This window comes from Chiloscyllium plagiosum, unplaced genomic scaffold (genome assembly GCF_037043375.1).
Source record: "Chiloscyllium plagiosum isolate Xiang-an unplaced genomic scaffold, Cpla_swu_hap1 HiC_scaffold_4, whole genome shotgun sequence".
NCBI lineage: Eukaryota > Metazoa > Chordata > Chondrichthyes > Orectolobiformes > Hemiscylliidae > Chiloscyllium > Chiloscyllium plagiosum.
In genome coordinates this window covers 2,567,630-2,586,377 of record NW_028270142.1, presented here as the reverse complement: position 1 = coordinate 2,586,377, position 18,748 = coordinate 2,567,630, and the positions used below count along the sequence as shown (strand labels likewise).

The following is an 18,748-nucleotide window of genomic DNA, read 5'->3' as shown; positions in this document are numbered from 1 at the left end:
TAAACAATTGTGGTCCCAACACTGAAAACGACAAATGCAGGAGTTCACAGCAGGTCAGGCAGCATCCATGGAGAGACAGCAAGCTAACACTTCTAGTCTAGAGACTCTTCAGAACTGAAGTGAAGTGTGGAGGGAGCAGCATCTATGCTATAGCCCACATGCTGTGGGAGGGGAGGGTGGGGCAAGGGGGAAATTGGGTGTAGGGTGCTGCTGAAGATGACAGTTTACATGAAGTGATTGGACTGTGAGAATAGCAGAACAATGGTATGCCTCCTGCCAGACTTGAAAGGACAGTAAGTGGGATGGGGGAGGCAAAGGACATGATAACAAGCTTAAAGAAAGGGAAGAAATGCTTCACAATGTGAAGGTGTTGAACTCTGTATTAATCCCAGAAAGCTGCGAAGTGCCTAGTCTGAAGAGGAGATGTTGTTCCTCCAGTTGGCGCAGTGATTCACTGGAATACAGCAGCACGCCGAGGGACAGGCCCATGGGCATGTGAGCAGGATGCTGGGTTAAAATGACTGGCCACGGGAAGGTCAGGCTCCTACTTGCCCACAGGCCGGACGGGTTCCACAAAGCGGTCACCCAGTTTCTCCAATATAGACACGGTGGCTCAGTGGTTAGCACTGCTGCCTCACAGCACCAGGGACCCAGGTTCGATTCCAGCCTTGAGCGACTGTCTGTGTGGAGTTTGCACATTCTCCCTGTGTCTGTGCGGGTTTCCTCCGGGTGCTCCGGTTTCCTCCCACAGTCCAAAGATGTGCAGGTCAGGTGAATTGGCCATGCTAAATTGCCCGTAGCATTAGGTGCATTAGTCAGAGGGAACTGGGTCTGGGTGGGTTAATCTTCGGAGGGTCAGTGTGAACTGGTTGGGCCGAAGGGCCTGTTTCCACACAGTAGGGAATCTAATCTAATCTGATAGTGTAGGCCACATTGGGTGCAGCGAATACAATACGCAGGATTGGAGGGCGTACAGGTGACATGCTGCTTCACCTGGAAAGGTTGTTTTGGCCCTTGGATGGTGAGCAGGGAAGAGGGGAAGGGGCGAGTGTTGCACCTTCTGCTGTTACCGGGGAAGGTGCCGTGGGAAGGGAGGGTGGTGTTTGGACTAGAGTGTCCCGGAGGGAACGATCTCTGTGGAATGCAGACAAGGGTCGTGAGGGGAAGATGTGTTTGGTGATGGCTTTCTGCTGGAGTTGTCTGAAATGGTGGAGAATGATGATTTGAAAAGTGAGGATGAGGGGAACCTGATCATGCTGTTGTGAGTGATGGCAAGGGGCAAGGGTGAGGGCCCTATCGCACAGTGGGTGGGAAACCACGATCCCTGATCACCAACCAGAAAAACACCCATTTATCACCACTATTTGCTTCTTGTTAGTTAACCAAACCTCTGTCCATATGAAGAGATTTCCTACAATGCCATGTATGTTTATCTTATGCAGCAGCCTTTTGTGCGGCACCTTGTCGAATGACTTCAGGAAATCCAGATACATCACATCCACCAGTTCCCCGCTGTCCACCGCACTTGTAATGTCCTCAAAGAAGATTGCAACATTTGGTGAGTTGGGCACTTAACAAAGTATTCAACAGGCAAAAATTTTAATTTGATTTGATTTATTCCTGTCACATGTACCAATATACAGTGAAAAGTGTGGTCTTTTATGCTTTACAGGCAGATTGTACTATATATGAGCATCAGGGTAACAGAACAGAGCGCAGGGTATAATGTTACAGCTGCCCGAGAAGGTGCAGAGAGATATCAACATTAACATTAAAGAGGTTGATTCAAAAGTCTGAAAACAGAGGGGAAGAAGCAGTTCTTAACTCTGTTTGTATGTGTATACAAGCTTTTATATCTTCATAAGAGGGTGGAAGAGAGTCTAACTGGGGTGGGAGGGGTCTGTGATAATGTTGGCTGCTTTCCTGAGACAGTAGGAGGTGGAGACGGAGTCAGTGGGTGATGCACTGGGCTGTGTTCACAACTCTGTGGAGTTTCTTATGGTCTTGAGCAGAGCAGTTGCCATACTATGTTCTGATACGTCCAGATTGGATACTTTCGGTGGTGCATCTATCAAAATTGCTGAGAGTCATTGTGGACATGCTGAATTTTCTTAGCTTCCCAATAAAGTAGAGATGTTGGTCTGCTTCCTTGACTGAGGCGTTAATGTGGGTGGTCCAGGACAGATTGTTGGTGATTGTCACTCCCAGGAACTTGACGCTGTCGACCATCTCCTCCTCAGCCCCATGGATAGAGACAGGAGTGTGTCCTCCACTCCACTTCCTGAGGTCATTGATCAGCTGCTTCCTTTTGCTGATGTTGAGGGAGAGATCACTGTCTTTAACAATGCCAAAGGAATACAATGCTTTCCCTGTACTCCATCTTGTCATTGTCTGAGATTCAACTCCTAGGACAGAGTCGAAGAGATCTAGGTCTTGGAATTTGGAGATGAGTTTGTTTAGAATTTTGGTTTTGAAGGTGAAACTGTAGTCAATAAGTAGGAACCTAACGTCGCTATCCTTGTTAGTCAGTTGTTTCAGGGATGAGAGTAGGGCCAAGGAGATGGTGTCTGTCATGGACCTGTTGTGACAGCTGGTGAATCGGAAGAGATCATGGTAATCTGGGGAGTTGGAGTTAATGTGAGCCATGATCAACCTCTTGAAGCACTTCATAATGAAGAAGGTCGGAGTCACTGGGTGATAGTCATTAAGGCATGCTGCCTGATTTTCGTTTGACACCAGGATGATGGTGGTCTTATTGAAGCAGGGGGGATCCTCACATCGGAGGAAGGAGAGGTTCGAGATGTGAATATTCCCACCAGCTGGTCTGCACAGGATCGGAGTGCACAGCCAGGGACTCCATCCGAGCCAAGCGCTTTCCATGAGTTCACTCTCAAGAAGGTCTATGGCAGTGACTGTGGTACAGGAGCAGCAAAGGCTGATGAAACATTGTTTCACCAAACTCCTGTTCAAAGCGAGCGTAGAATGCATTGAGCTGATTGGGTGGGAGTGTACTGATGCCAGCCATTCTGTTTGGCTGCGTTTTGTAGCCCGTTATGTTGTGTAAGCCTTGGCACAAGCTTAGTTTGGTATTGCCTCTGGGTGTCTCTGATAGCCTTACAAAGATACCTATCCTGTATCTCCCGAATAGGTCAGGGTCACCTGTCTTGTACATCTCAGACTTGGATTTCAGGAGTGGATCTCCTGGTTTAACCATGGATTCTGATTGGGGAACATTCAGATCAACCTCTTCAGCACACAGCCATCTACACGCTGACTAATGAAATCTGTAATGGTGGCGTTGTTTGCTCATTTAGGTGGGCCACTGAGTTTTGAATATGGACCAGTCGACCAACTCTAAGCAGTCCCCGAGAGGTCCCTCTGTTACCTCAGACCATGTCTGCACTAGTTTCTGCACTGGGCCCTCATGCTTCCATTTCTCCCTGTAAGCCGGGAGGAGAAGAACAGTGTTGTGATCTGATTTTCCAAAATGCGATAATGAGGTCAGGGGCTGAATGTCCTGGCAGAACCCAACCAGACAGGGAGCAGGTTATACCTTTGCAAGTTCTGCTTGATAGCACCGTCACCAATTCCTTCCATCACTTGCTGATGATTAAGTGGGTGTGGATAGGATGGTCGTTTGGCCACGTTGGACTTGTCCTGCTTTTAACACACAGGACATAGATAAGATTTGAAGAGTGTGATGCTGGAAAAGCACAGTTTGTCAGGCAGCATCTGAGTAGTAGGAGAATTGACGTTTCAAGCATCAGGAATCATCATGAAGAACTTTTGCCCAAAACATCGACTCTCCTGTTCCTTGGATGCAGCCTGACCGGCTGTGCTTTTCCAGCACTCTCTGACTCCGATCTCCAGCATCTGCAGGCCTCACTTTCTCATACTTTAGATTTGATTTATTTTTGTCACATGTCCAAAGATGCAGTGAAAGAGCATTGTTTTGTGCACTAACCAGACAAATCATTCCTTACAGCTAATAGAACAGAATGTGGAATATAGTGTTAGAGCCACAGAGAAGGTGCGGAGAAAGATCAATTCCAATACATGAGAGGTCTGTTCATAAGTCTGACAACAGCGGGGAAGAAGCTGTTTTTAAATCTGTTATGGAGTCATAGTCATAGAATCATGCAGTACAGAAACAGACTCTTTGGTCTAACTCGTCCATACTGAAAATAATCCCACATTAAACCAGTCCCAGCTGCCTGCTCCTGGGCGTTTATCCCCCCAAACCTTTCCTGTTCATGTGCTCATCTAAGTGTCTTTTAAACATTGTGCCCACATCCACCACTTCCTCAGGAAGTTCATTCAGCATGTGCATAACTTCAAATTTTTATATCTTCTGCCCAATGAAAGAGGGTGGAGGAGAGAATGAATAGGGTGGGAGGGGTTTAGATCAGACTGGTGCTGGAAAAGCACAGCAGTTCAGGCAGCATCCGAGGAGCAGGGAAATCAATGTTTTGGTCAAAAGCCCTTCATCAGGAATAGAGGCAGGGAGCCTCCAGGGTGGAGAGATAAATTGGAGGTGTGTGTGGGGGGGGAGGGGGGGTGGTGGGGCTGGGGAGAAGGTAGCAAAGAGTCAAGGCAAAGGAGATGACCTGGGGGTTGCAGTGAGAGAGAGACTCACTGAGATTCTTCTGGAAAGAGGAGGAGAGCTTCTTCAAGGTAGGCATCCTTGCAAGAGGTTGTGGAGGGAGGAGGGGAACTTGTTGGCTGCTTTTGAAAGCAGCAGGAAGGGTAATGATCAGCATCAATAGAACCTCACTGCTGCCCAGTGAGAAGCTCACCAGTCCGTCTGAGGGAGGGTACAAGGTGCTGCGCGATGACCTCAACATTGAGAGAGACTACGCTAAACATCTCTCCTGATTCTGCCATTCATCTCATCCTCACCCCTGACATTTCGAACCAGGTCTGATTCTGTCCCTTGTCAAAGTGTTACTGGGAAAACAAGTAGATATTTTACTGACAACTGTCATTTTCTGATTAACTTAATTAATAAACTTGCCTTCAGTAAACTGGGAACTTTAAGCTGAAATTTGGTAACTTGCTTAATCACATCAATATACCCGAATCACATTATCATTGTAAGGCAAGTTGGACCACTTTAACAAATCTGCACAAAGTCTGAACATCTACTTGAAATCCAGCTCTTGCAGACAGACTATTTTCTCATTACATTTTGACAAATCAGTTCTAGTGTCATTGCTGCTATATTTAGGTGCAAGCTTTGGCTAAATTTTCAACATTTATATAGATTCTTATGACTTTTCCAACATTTTACATGCTTATATTAACTTTTGTAGTGTTTAATGTAGTTATGAAAAGTTTCACTATAATATTATGAACTGAACACCAGGGTCCGGTGCAGCAGGAACAACAACATGTATTTTAATTTAAATTCCTTTCTCTTTGGTTATGCCGAGAGTATGTTAAATATTCTTATGTTTCTTGATTCTTTGAAGACATGCCATGCCTGAAATGCTGACATTGACTTGTATTATATAAATATAATCAATGAGATTGCATAGACCTACAATGCTGGTATTTTACTCCTGAGAGACTAATCTGTGTACTCTTGGGAATAATTAAGATGTACCCAATATTTAATAGTCATATCCATAGAATGTTTTAATGACTCATTGGTAGGATATGAGCGTCTCTGACTGGGCCAGCATTTATTGCTCATTCACATTGTCCACAGACAGTGGATAACTCCAGGAAAATACAAAATATAGAAGGCAAAACAATGATTGAAAATATTATTTTCTTTTTGTGAAACAAACTATTGGCTTTGCATAGAATTCTTGCTTGAGAAGTCATTTTTACTTGTGGCAAATTAGCCCAGAATGATTAGTTTGGAGCAGTGCAGCCATTGATTAAAGTTCGAGCTGTGAGGAAGCTCCTTCTGAAACAAATGCTAAATGGTAGTAATTAAGTGAGATGTATGTCAAACATCATTATGAAGTCATTCTAAAATTAGCCTGGAGTCTTAAATCTCATTTACACAGCAAATTAAATCAGTGTATGGATCAATTGAATTTGAATTAATTAACTCTACTCTATTTCTCTCTACATTTATAAACCTCAAAGTCAAGCTTGTTGGATAGAAGCCATGAAATTTCTGCTCTGCCAAACATATGTAATAGAAACCACATTTCTTCATTATGAGTATTAATAAAGACTGGAAGGAAATTAATTGAGTTTCTGGAACACAGCATTTGAAGTGATTTGTAATTTTGAGTACAGAAGGGAAACAGAAGAACATTCTATAAATGGTCTATGGATTTAATTGATAACACCATGACTAATAGATAATTACATACATTAACTGTTGCATCCATTTAGGGAAATAAACACTTTCACCCTTTTTAGAGACCTGAACAAAACAGCAATATTATTGACACATTTAACTGGAAGTTTTCAATTTAAAATACGGGCTGCTTGTTGCTAAAACAATTGAGGTGAAGAGCAGGAAAGCAAGTGAACAATCCCAGCCAATGTAATACCTTCTGTGCATTTCTTTGCTTTATTTTGAACGTGTGAATTTGTATAAATGTCTGTTGCTTCAGGATGTCTCTGTGTTCCACCAACCACAGGTGAATGAGTCAGAGACGTGAGAAACTATGCAACAACAGCCCTTCAAATTTCTGATATTATTTTGAGTTGAGTATAGGTTCATTCTTTCATATTTAGTTAAGATAGTCACAGGAAACCTAGCCATGTAGCATGACAGCGCCACCACGTGTCTATATCAAATATATCGAGACAAAAACTTTAGATAAATTTCTTAATTTCCATTTACAGCTTGCATAAAAATAGATTTAGAGCATTTTTCACTATAAGGTAAGTCTAATTAATGATTCACAATCAAACGCTTTGATAAGTATTATCAGCAAAACATTCACAACTGAGGGTCTGTTTTCTCTCATGGAAATGATTGGACAATGATGACCAATTTCCTGAGTATGATCTTGGTTGTGAGAATGGCGAGGAGCTGGCTCGATAGACCATAATAATTTAAAGAATATAATGAATGGAAAAACCAAGGGTTGGAAAATAATCAGCTGGACTCCAGGTTTAACATGAAACACTGGAAGAATTGTCATGATACAAAGTGAATAAAACAAGCTCAAACAGTAAAGACTAAGTAGATATACCCAACAAACAGGACAATAATTCTAAATAACGTAGGCTACTTCTTTGACATCACTCCAAGAGACTTAAACCAACTTAGAACACATGAAGATTTGAACAATTTTAGGATGGTGTAGGTAAGTTCAGACAATACTATTCAATTATAGAATCATTCATTACAGGGATATAACAACAGATGGATTTAGCTAATAGAAGTCTTAGAAATTGATATCAAATTTACATCAGCAAGGCATGGCTCTCTAAATTGTATTTTTTTCTTCCCAGTTACAAGTTTGAGTTTGGTGTATCCTGTAACTCAGTTTTGTTAATTTTGGACATAAAATGCAATTTGGAAAATGGAGTCTTTGATTTTGTTGGAAAGAAAGATTGGACCACTGCAAATCAAAGGGTTGTTTACATCAACTGATCAAGGAAGACCATGAATAAGGATTACAGAGAATCAGTGATTCAGATCCCTTCATTTCTATAGCCTCTAAATAGTAGCCTGTATGAAACAGGCACAAATAATTCAGATTCTATAACCACATCATTGATATAATTCTAACAGCTACACTGGTTAGTATATGGCAGACCTTCTCAGGTCAAGTGGTGTATGAGGCAAACTAAACGTATTCTTCAGTCAGTTCCACAGGATGAGGCATGAGCCTGTTGCCAGAGGCTACACAGCGAAAGGAGTGCTGCTCTGAGTTAAGCACGGCTGACCCGGACACTCTCACATTCAGAGGTGCAGGAAGAGGAACCAAAGGTTGATAATCAAGCTGTTTAATTATAATATGTATGCACTTTCTATAGTCATTGAGTCCTGGAGTAGGATATGAACCTGGAGCCTCTCGTTCCCTGGTAGAAGCTCCAACATTGTAGCATGAGTACTCACAATGTGATACAGGAGCACGGTGATACAGGTGTGCAGTCATACAGGCACTCTGTGATACAGGAACACGGTGATACAGGTGCACGATCATACAGGTGCACAGTGATACAAGAGCATGGTAATATAGGAGCACAGTGATACAGGCACATGATGATACAGGTGCACTGTGATACAGGTGCACAGTCATACAGGAGTACAGCAATACAGGTGCATGGTCATACAGACACACAGTGAAACAGGAGCACGGGATACAAATGCATGGTGATACAGGCTGCAGTGATACATGTGCGCGGTGATACAGGTGCACAGTAATACAGGCACTTGGTGATACAGGTGCATGATGATACAGGTGCATAGCGATACAGACATGCAGTCATACAGACACTCTGCGATACAGGCACACGATGACACAGGTGCATGGTAATATAGGAGCACAGTGATACAGACACATGATGATACAGATGCACTGTGATACAGGTGCACAGTGATACATGAGTACGACAATACAGGTGCACAGTTATTTAGGCACACAGTGAAACAGGAGCATGGGATACAAGAGCACGGTGATACAGGAGGATAGTGATACAGACACTCAGCAATACAGGGACACAGTGATACAGGTGCAAGATGATACAGGCACACAATTTAAGGGGGCATGGTGATGCAGATTTATGGTGATACTGGCGGATGGTGATACAGGTGCACAGTGATTCAGGACCACGGTGAGACAAGAGCACGGTGTAACAGGAGCACTGTGCTACAGGTGCCCAGTGATACAGGAGAACGGTGATACAGGCACTCGGTGATAAAAGTGTATGGTGTTATGGGCACTTGTGATACAGATACACAATGATACTGGTGCACGGTGCTACACGCACTCCGTGATGCAGGCACATGGAGATACAGGCACTCAGTGCTTAAGGTGCATGGTGATACAGGTGCACGGTGATACAGGTGTGCAGTGATACAGGTGCATGGTGATACAGGTGCATGGTGATACAGGTGCATGGTGATACAGGTGCATGGTGATATAGGTGCATGGTGATACAGGTGCATGGTGATACAGGTGCATGGTGATACAGGTGCATGGTGATATAGGTGCATGGTGATACAGGTGCATGGTGAGATAGGTGCATGGTGATACAGGTGCGCAGTGATACAGGTGCGCAGTGATACAGGTGCATGGTGATACAGGAACCTGGTGATATAGGCGCAAGGCGATACAGGAACTTGGTGATACAGGTGCATGGTGATACAGGTAAAACAGTGGTACAGGCGCACTGTGATACAAAAGGATGGTGGTACAGGAGCAGAGTGATACAGGTGCTTTGCCATACAGGTGCACAGTCTTACAGGAGTATGGCAATATAGGTGCATGGTCATACTGGCACACAGTGTGAAAGGAGCATGGTGACACAAGAGAATGGTGATACAGGTGCACGGTGATACAGGAGGACAGTGATACAGACGCATGGTGATACAGGCACACGGTGATACAGGTGCACAGTGAAACAGGAACATGGTGATACTGGCACATGGTGATACAGAGGCATGGTGATACAACAGCATGGTGTTACAGGGGCACGGTGATACAGGTGCACAGTGATAAAGGAGCACAGTGATAAAGAGCACAGTGCTACAGGAGCATGGTGATACAGGCACACAGTGATAGAAGACAGCACAGAGATACAGGCGCACGGATTTACAAGAGCACGGTGATACTGGGACATGGTAATACAGGAACATGGTGATACAGACGCATGGTGATACAGGAACACAGAGATACAGGCGCACAGTGATACACCTGGATACAGGAGCACGGTGATACAGGCACACGGTAATACAGGAGCAAGGTGATACAGGTGCACGGTTTTACAGGGGCACGATGATACAGGAACACCATGATACAAGAACACGGTGATACAGGCGCACGGTGATACAGGAACACGGCTATACAGGAGCACAGTGATACAGGAACACAGTGATACAGGAACACAGTGATACAGGTGCATGGTGATACAGGAACACAGTGATACAGGCGCACGGTGATACAGGAACACGGTGATACAGGAGCACGGTGATACAGGAACGCAGTGATACAGGCGTACGGTAATACGCCCAGATACAGGAGCATGGTGATACAGGCACACAGTGATATAGGAACACAGTGATACAGGCGCATGGTGATAGAGGAACACGGTGATACAGGCGCACGGTGATACAGGAACACAGTGATACAGGTGCATGGTGATACAGGCACACAGTGATATAGGAACACAGTGATACAGACGCATGGTGATAGAGGAACACGGTGATACAGGCGCACGGTGATACAGGAACACAGTGATACAGGTGCATGGTGATACAGCAACACAGTGATACAGCCGCACGGTGATACAGGAACACAGTGATACAGGCGCACATGATACAGGAATGCTGTGATACAGGTGCACAGTGATACGCCCGGATACAGTAGCACAGTGATACAGGCACACAGTGATACAGGAGCAAGGTGATACAGGGGCACGGTGATATAGGAACACCGTCATACAGGAACACTGTGATACAGGCACATGGTGATACAGGAACACGGTGATACAGGAACATGGTGATACAGGAACACAGTGATACAGGAACATGGTGATACAGGAGCACAGTGATACAGGAGCATGGTGATACAGGAACATAGTGATACAGCGCATGGTGATACTGGTATGCAGTGATACAGTGCATGGTGATACTGGTACGCAGTGATACAGGAGCATGGTGATACAGGAACACAGTGATACAGGAACATGGTGATACAGGAGCACAGTGATACAGGAACATGGTGATACAGGAACACAGTGATACAGGAACATGGTGATACAGGAGCACAGTGATACAGGAACATGGTGATACAGGAACACAGTGATACAGGCGCATGGTGATACAGGAGCACAGTGATACAGGAGCATGGTGATACAGGAACATAGTGATACAGCGCATGGTGATACAGGCACGCAGTGATACAGGCGCACGGTGATACAGGAACACAGTAATACAGGAGCACGGTGATACAGGAAAACAGTGATATAGGTACACGGTGATACAAGTACATGGTGATACATGTGCATGGTGATTCAGGATCACGGTGATACAGGGGCACGGTGATACAGGGGCACGGTGATACAGGGGCACGGTGATACAGGGGCACGGTGATACAGGATCATGGTGATACAGGGGCACGGTGATAGAGGTGCACGGTGATAGAGGTGCACGGTGATACAGGTGCATGGTGATACAGGCGCACAGTGATACAGGAGCACAGTGATACAGACACACAGAGATACAGCAACACGGTTATACAGAAGCACTATGATGGGGAGTACGGTGATACAGGAGCACGGTGATACAGGAGCATGGCGATACAGGAGCATGGCGATACAGGAAAGTATTCTGCCTGGAGGTCAGTGTTGAGTGGGGTCCTGCAGGGCTCTGTTCTTAGACCTCTGCTCTTTGTAGTTGGATGAGGAGGTTGAGGGGTGGGTTAGTAAAGTTGCAGGTGACACAGAGGTTGGAGGTATCATCGATAGTATAGAGGGCTACTACAGGCTTCAACGCGACATAGACAGGATGCAGAGCTGGGCTGAGAAATGGCAGATGGAGTTCAACCTGGATAAATGCGAAGTGATGCATTTTAGAAGGTTAAACTCGAAAGCTGAATATAGGATTAATGGCATGATTCTTGGCAGTATGAAGGAACAGAGGGATCTGGGTGTGCAAGTACATAGATCCCTCAAAGTTGCCACCAAAGTGGATAGGGTTGTTAAGAAAGCATATGGTGTTTTGGCTTTCATTAACAGGGGGATCGAGTTTAAGAGCCGCGAGGTTTTGCTGCAGCTCTACAAGTCCCTGGTGAGACCACACTTGGAATATTGTGTCCAGTTCTGGTCGCCCTATTATAGGAAAGATACAGAGGCTTTGGAGAGGGTGCAAAGAAGGTTTACCAGGATGCTGCCTGGACTGGAGGGATTGTCTTATGATGAAAGGTTGAATAAGCTCAGACTTTTCTCTCTGGAGAGAAGGAGGAAGAGAGGAGACCTGATCGAGGTATACAAGATAATGAGAGGCATGGATAGAGTCAATAGCCAGAGACTTTTTCCCAGGGCAGGATTGACTGGGTATGAGGAGTCATCGTTTGAAGATATTCCAGGAAAGTATAGAGGAGACGTCAGAGGTAGGTTCTTTACGCAGAGAGTTGTGAATGCATGGAATGCGTTGCCAGCTGTGGTGGTGGAAGCAGAGTCATTGGGGACATTTAAGTGACTGCTGGACATTTACATGGATAGCAGTGAGTTGAGGGGTGCGTAGGTTAGGTTATTTTATTTCAGATTAGGAATAATCCTTGGCACAGCACTGTGGGCCGAAGGGCCTGTTCTGTGCTGTACTTTTCTATGTTCTATGTTAACTACAACATTCAACATTACAAAGGACTCCTCCTTACAGCTGTGAAGTACATGGGGTTACAAAGGTTCACCTCATTACCAAGGTAGCAATCCCCTTCCGAAGTCCCAGAGGCTGCAGGAGGTTCAGGAGCTGCTCTCTCTACAGCTCAGTCTCTAAAGGCCAGGTCCAGGAGACAATCAGTGCATGTGAATAAACTGGAAGATATAATGGGCTTCTTCAGATGGAACAGTACCTTCACAGCACGAGTGTTAGCCACAGCAACAGACACCATCTTCTCTGGCCACTCCCATCAATGGCACTGAGTTGTGTGAAGTCATCTTTCATTGACTGTCAATGTTACTGAGGCCAGCATTCAGTATAATCCCAGCTACAAGTGGGCTGATCTCTCAGAGCAGTTGATGTTTATAACAGTTAATATTACAAATGGATGGTACTTCCTCACTCAGTCACAAACACACAGAAACTCAGCAGATCTGGCAGCATCTGTGCAGAAAGTAAGAGAGAGAGAGAGAGGCAGAGCTCATGTCTCAAGTCCAGTCTGACTCTTTGTCTGTGTTTGTTTCAGATCTCCAGTATCCAAAGTATTTTGCTTTCATGTGAAAGTTGCCTGCTGGTATGGAAAGGGCAACTATCATTCAGACAGGGTTAGGAACATAGTGCATCAGTAAGGCTGGTGAGGCTGGCTACCTGCAGTCTTGCAGCTGCTGTTAAAATCCCAATTACTCAGACTATCGATGGTGCAAGGTGAACATCCAGTTCCAAATGTGAGAAGCTCTTTTCCATGAAGTGATACCGATGTAGCATATTTCCTTTGCCTTTCACTCTGTATGGGTGCAGTCCTGGGCTCTGTACCAGGACCGGAGAGGAGCTGGCCCATTGGGCAGTTGGCTGGCTGTGGAACGGCCTCAGGCTGTGTTTGCAGCTACGGAGCCAGGCCTGCAACATGGGACCTGCCTCCCCCTTACCTCCTCGTCTTGATCTCATGGGTTTGGGAGCTGGTCGAGGCAGGTTAGAGGTTGAGGTTGGGGGTGGGGGGGGGGGGGGAGGGGGGGGAGCTGGTGGAGTGGGGGTAGGCTGTGGTCAAGCAGATCTTGTCTGTGCTGAGAGGAGACCTTTGGGGGTGTCCAGTGTGTGGTTCTTTCACCAGCTGAGCACTGACTGGTGCTGCCCTGTCACCACGTGAGGAAGGGGCAGCAGAAGTGATGTCAATCTCCCTTATTCTCTTATTTCCATCACCGCATTATAGGAAGGATGTGGAAGCTTTGGAAAGGGTTCAGAGGAGATTTACCAGGATGGTGCCTGGTATGGAGGGAAGGTCTTATGAAGAAAGGCTGAGGGACTTGAGGCTGTTTTGCGTTGGAGAGAAGAAGGTTGAGAGGTGACTTAATAGAGACATATAAGATAATCAGAGGGTTAGATAGGGTGGACAGGGAGAGCCTTATGGCAACCACAAACATGGAAGCAGACGGCACTTATACCATAATCCTCCAACCTTGGAGTCTCTGACAAACCTGTTCTATACTCCGGGATCTGCCTGTGTATCTGAACAAAGTTCTTAATTGCTGACAGCACAGGGGCCTCTCTGCCAGTCCTGTGAGAGTAAGTGGTCTGGGGTGACTCTTCCTCATTTAGCTGCAGCCACAAGTACCTGGTGTTGGGAACTGCACCGCAGCCAACACACTCACCTGAGGTGGCAGCACCGGAGTTAGTGAGGGGTGCAGGGGGTGGCCTTGCCAGTACTAGCTGAGGCTGAGGTGGAGGAGGTAATTATGTGGGGCTGGTCTCTCCATGGAGGGTCACAGCCTGGCTGTCCCAGCAGCCTACAGGATACAAGAGAGGGACTGAGCGGTGAAACAAGGAGGTGGGATATATTCATCACCGTGGAGAACGTGAGAAAGCAGCACCACACTCGACAATAAACCTGACGGTTTCTGGGATCTGGTGATCTCAGCTTCCCCAGGAATCGTCCTCCTCTGGCGGTCCTGAGGAAAGAGGATAGCACACCCCTCCAAATTCCATCCAGCAGGAGCTCTGACCCCCTGTCAGTGAATCAGACACCCTCTGTCAGGCACCCCACCCCCCCTCCCCTGAGCACACTGAGCCTGGGAAAGGCCTACTCCTGGCTCACTGTGCACAGCTGACAGCAGTCCTGATGGATATGTCCACCCATTGCTGGCCGATGTGAGCTCGTGTACAAGCGAGTGTGTGAGCTAATGTGCAAACTACCATAGAATCCCGACAGAGTGGGAACACACCATTTGGCCCATCAAGTCCACACTAACCCTCTGAAGCACAACCCATCCAGACCCACCCTCTCCCTGTAACCCTGCATTTCCCATGGCCAATCCACCGGACCAGCACAGCTTTGGATTGTGGGAGGAAACCGGAGCACCCGGAGGAAACCCACGCAGACACGAGGAGAATGTGTAAACTCCACACAGACAGTCGCCCGAGGCTGGAATCGAACCTGGGTCCCCTGGTGCTGTGAGGCAGCAGTGCTAACCACTGAGCCACCGTGTCACCCTGAGCTAGTGTGTGAGCTCGTGTGATTTGTGGTGTTGCAGAGACGGCGTGCACACACAGTGAGGTCAACAGTGTGACTCACTGGGACTCACAGAGAGAAACTCACCAACAAACTCCCAAAACTGACACTTTGCTGAGTTTTGGCAAAATTCAGCCCAACAAATCCTTTTTCATCAAATAAAAAAGAAGCAATCCCAATTTTCTGAGCTACCAGCTATTTCCAAACACAGTCTGCAGCAGAAATTGTTGATGTGCCACCCACCAGCCAGGATGTTAGTGAAGTAGCTTCCTGTCACATGATTCAAGGCTGGCCCAGTGAATGCTCAGTCACTGGGTCAGGGGTCCCTGTGGTGAGGGCTGTTGGCATGCTTCCTAACAAATCCACGGAGGGTATTAAGCTGTGGAAGGTCTCAACATGTTGCTGAGAATTGGTTTGGTGAGAGACCAGGTGCTGGGCACAGGGAAGCTCAAAGAATCAGATGAAAGTTGAAATCCATGTGAACCCTGTAATTTGAATTCCCAACCATTGTAAACAGGATGCAGTGGGAGGTGCAGGAAGGTAAATGGCACGTTCCTATTGCAAGAGGATTTGAATATGGGAGTTAAGTTATCTTGCATAGACCCTTGGTGAGAAAACTCCTGTAGAATTGTGGATAGTTTTGGTATCCTTACCATAGAAAGAGTGTGACAATTATCCACCAGACTGATTACTGGGTGGCAGGATTGTCCGACAAAAAGACTTTGAAGAATATGCGCTTGTATTCTCTAGAGTTTAGAAGAAGGAATATGGGCTCATTGAAAAATACACAATCTTTCCCAAATTTGATGGGTTAAATGCCAGCACTGGAAAGGGCAGGGGTCTATGAGTTAGGATCCGTCTTGATGTACCTCTCACGTTGTTAACTGAGACAGTGTCTGAGAGATAAGAGATATTATCTCTGAGGTCAGGAAGCAGACCTTTGTTCATTGACACAAAGGTGGCCTTAGTGAGAGCACCAGGACAGGAAGAAGCAGGAGGATCAAAGTAAAGTTTCAGGAAAGGTTCAGTGACCCGAGAAGGTCCAGAAAAGTGAGTGGCAAAATGATAGGCCTTTAACTGTGTGGTCAGCAGCACACACAGCAACTGAACAGATCAGAACAATGTAAGAACTAGCAGCAGGAGGAGGCTATTCAGCCCCTCAAACCTGCCCTGCTATTTCATGCAATCATGGCTGATCTCATCTCGACCTCAACTGCTGCCTGCTCCCCATAACCCTTTAACCCATTACTATATAAAAATCTGTCTGTTTCCTCCTTAAGTTTACTCCGTGTCCCAGCATCCACCACACTCTGGGGGAGTGAATTCCTCAGCTTTATGACCCTTTGAGGGAAGTAATTTCTCCTCATCTCTGTTTCAAATCTGCTGCCCCATATCCTAAAACGATGACCTCATGTTCAGATTTCTCCATGTGAGGAACTATCCTCTCTACGTCGACTTTGTCAATCCCCTTCAGCATCTTATACTCCTCAATTAGATCTCCGCTCATTCTTCTAAACTGGTATTAGCCGAGACTGCTCAAACTCTCTTCATAGAAAACCCCCTCACCTCTGGAATCATCTAGTGAGCCTCCTCTGAACTACCTTCAATACAACTACATACCCCCCTCAAGTAACTGCCTGGGAAAGTGGACCTCTATGGTAATTAGCTGGCTTCTGAGTGATAAACCATGTGACTGGAATCTACACAACATGGAGATCGAGCCAACGCCCTGGGTCCTCTATATTCACTGTATATTGACCAACAGCCAGCCCTCGTGATTCTTCACTGTGTTTGGAAAGCCCACAGCTACATGTTCCACTCAGACACTGACAGGCCATGGGTGGGTCTTCACATCAGAGCAAGGCTTTTTGAGGAGAACTTCCACCTGCCTGATGACAACTGAACAGTAGAGTTCCTGAGGAAGCTGTTAGTGCAGCACACAACCAGAGGCCCATCATTGTGGATCAAACTAGTCCACACGTGAGTGGAAGGGTTTCATGGCATGGGAGTTGCAGTCTGGGGCTGTCAGCAATACAGGGGTCAGCAGCAAGGCGTAGAGTAGGCCTCAGGCTTCCTGGTACCAAACACATTGATCTGGTGCAGTTTGTCTTTGAATGTCTCTGTCTGAAAGATGGCAATCAACCTCATGTGGTCCTTCCTGCTCAGAGCAAGACCAGCCAACAGTCCACTGCTGGGTTAATAAGAGGGGCATCAGGGAGGTAAGATAGCACATGAGCCTTCCTGCTACTCTCAACCATTGTCCTCTCACTCAATTAAGCAAACCTGTCAAGGGGTTAGGGTAAAGAATCGAGCCTGCCTTGGTTAGTGCCTCTATCGTTATTGAGGCTGCATCTGCTGAATCACATTCTCTGTCCAGTGTCAGTGCTACCTGCTCCCATCTCAGTTTCCTCACCTGGTGGTCATTTGTTCATGAGATCTTCCTCTGTCTACTCTGCTGCCTCAGGAATACCAAGACCATCTGAGAAGGCTTACCACTCAATGCTTATAAATGCAAGGCTCTCAGTAATAACAAGGCAACGCTGTGCTTCTGGCTACGCAGCTAAATGTTATCCCCAATTTTCACTGTACATTGACCAATAGACAGCCCTCGTGATTCTTCACTGTGCTTGTATCAGCTGTACTCCGACATGTCGGATACACAGACGGCTCCCTGTGCCACACAACTCAATGTAATACCTGCTCCTCTGAGGGCTGTTACTGAGCACAGTGATGCAGGGAATTGGAGGTGTTTTTTCCTGGTTCCTCCCTTCCTGCTTCACCTTTGAAACTTTCATCAGAACCCCCTTGTCTACCCTGCTTCCAGCGAAACCCAGTCCCCGGGCTCCACGTGTCTATTCCTTTGGAAGTCCATTACAAAGTGAGATTGGAGGATGGTGTGAAACACACACTGGGGAGCGGCATTTGGCCAGCACAATCTCCATTTCCTAGCTCTCAATCATCTGCCCCACCCTGGTCCAACTCATATTGGCAAAATCAACACCAGCTCAATCTTTAGAAAGGAAAAAGTTGCAGAACATTATTTTTAAAAAATTCATTCTGTGGGATGTGGGTATCCCTGGCTGGGCTCAGCATTTATTGCCCATCCCTAGTTGCCCCTTGAGAAGGTGGGGGTGAGCTGCCTTCTTGAACCACTGCAGTCTGTGTGTTGTGGGTTGTGGGTTGTGGGTTGACACACAATGCCCTTAGGGAGGGAATTCCAGGATTTTGAAGCAGAGACACTGAAGGAACGACGAGATATTTCCAAGTTGGGCTGGTGAGATTGGTTCAAGATTAATGTCTAAATGATCGTGTGCCCATCTAGCTCTGCCCTTGTCCTTCCAGATGGAAGTGGTTGTGGGTTTGGAAGGTGCTGTCTGAGGATCTTTAGTGAATTTTTGCAGTACATCTTGTAAATGGTACACACTGCTGCTACTGAGCGTTGGTGGTGGAGGGAGTGGATGGTTGTGGATGTGGTGCCAATCACATGGGCTGCTTTGTCCTGGATGGTGTCAAGCTTCTTGAGTGTTGTTGGAGCTGCCCCCACCCAGGGCAAGTGGGGAGTGTTCCATCACACTCCTGACCTGTACCTTGTAGATGGTAGACAGGCTTTGGGGAGTCAGGAGGGGAGTTACTCGCTGCAGTATTCCTCACCTCTGACCTGCTCTTGTAGCCGCTGTGTTTATGGAGAAAGAACAAAAGAACTGTACTGCACAGGAACAGGC

General features: G+C 46.4%; 1 long non-coding RNA gene across 1 annotated transcript in view; it reads left to right on the top strand.

Annotated features, from left to right (window-relative positions):
• Positions 1-1,442: 1,442 nt before the first annotated feature.
• The window catches only part of LOC148150067 (uncharacterized), a 445,656-nt gene continuing 428,350 nt past the window's right edge, over positions 1,443-18,748 (top strand). Inside the window, exon 1 of the long non-coding RNA XR_015756810.1 lies at positions 1,443-1,558. This is a non-coding gene — a long non-coding RNA (uncharacterized LOC148150067). The remainder of the gene's footprint in view (positions 1,559-18,748) is intronic.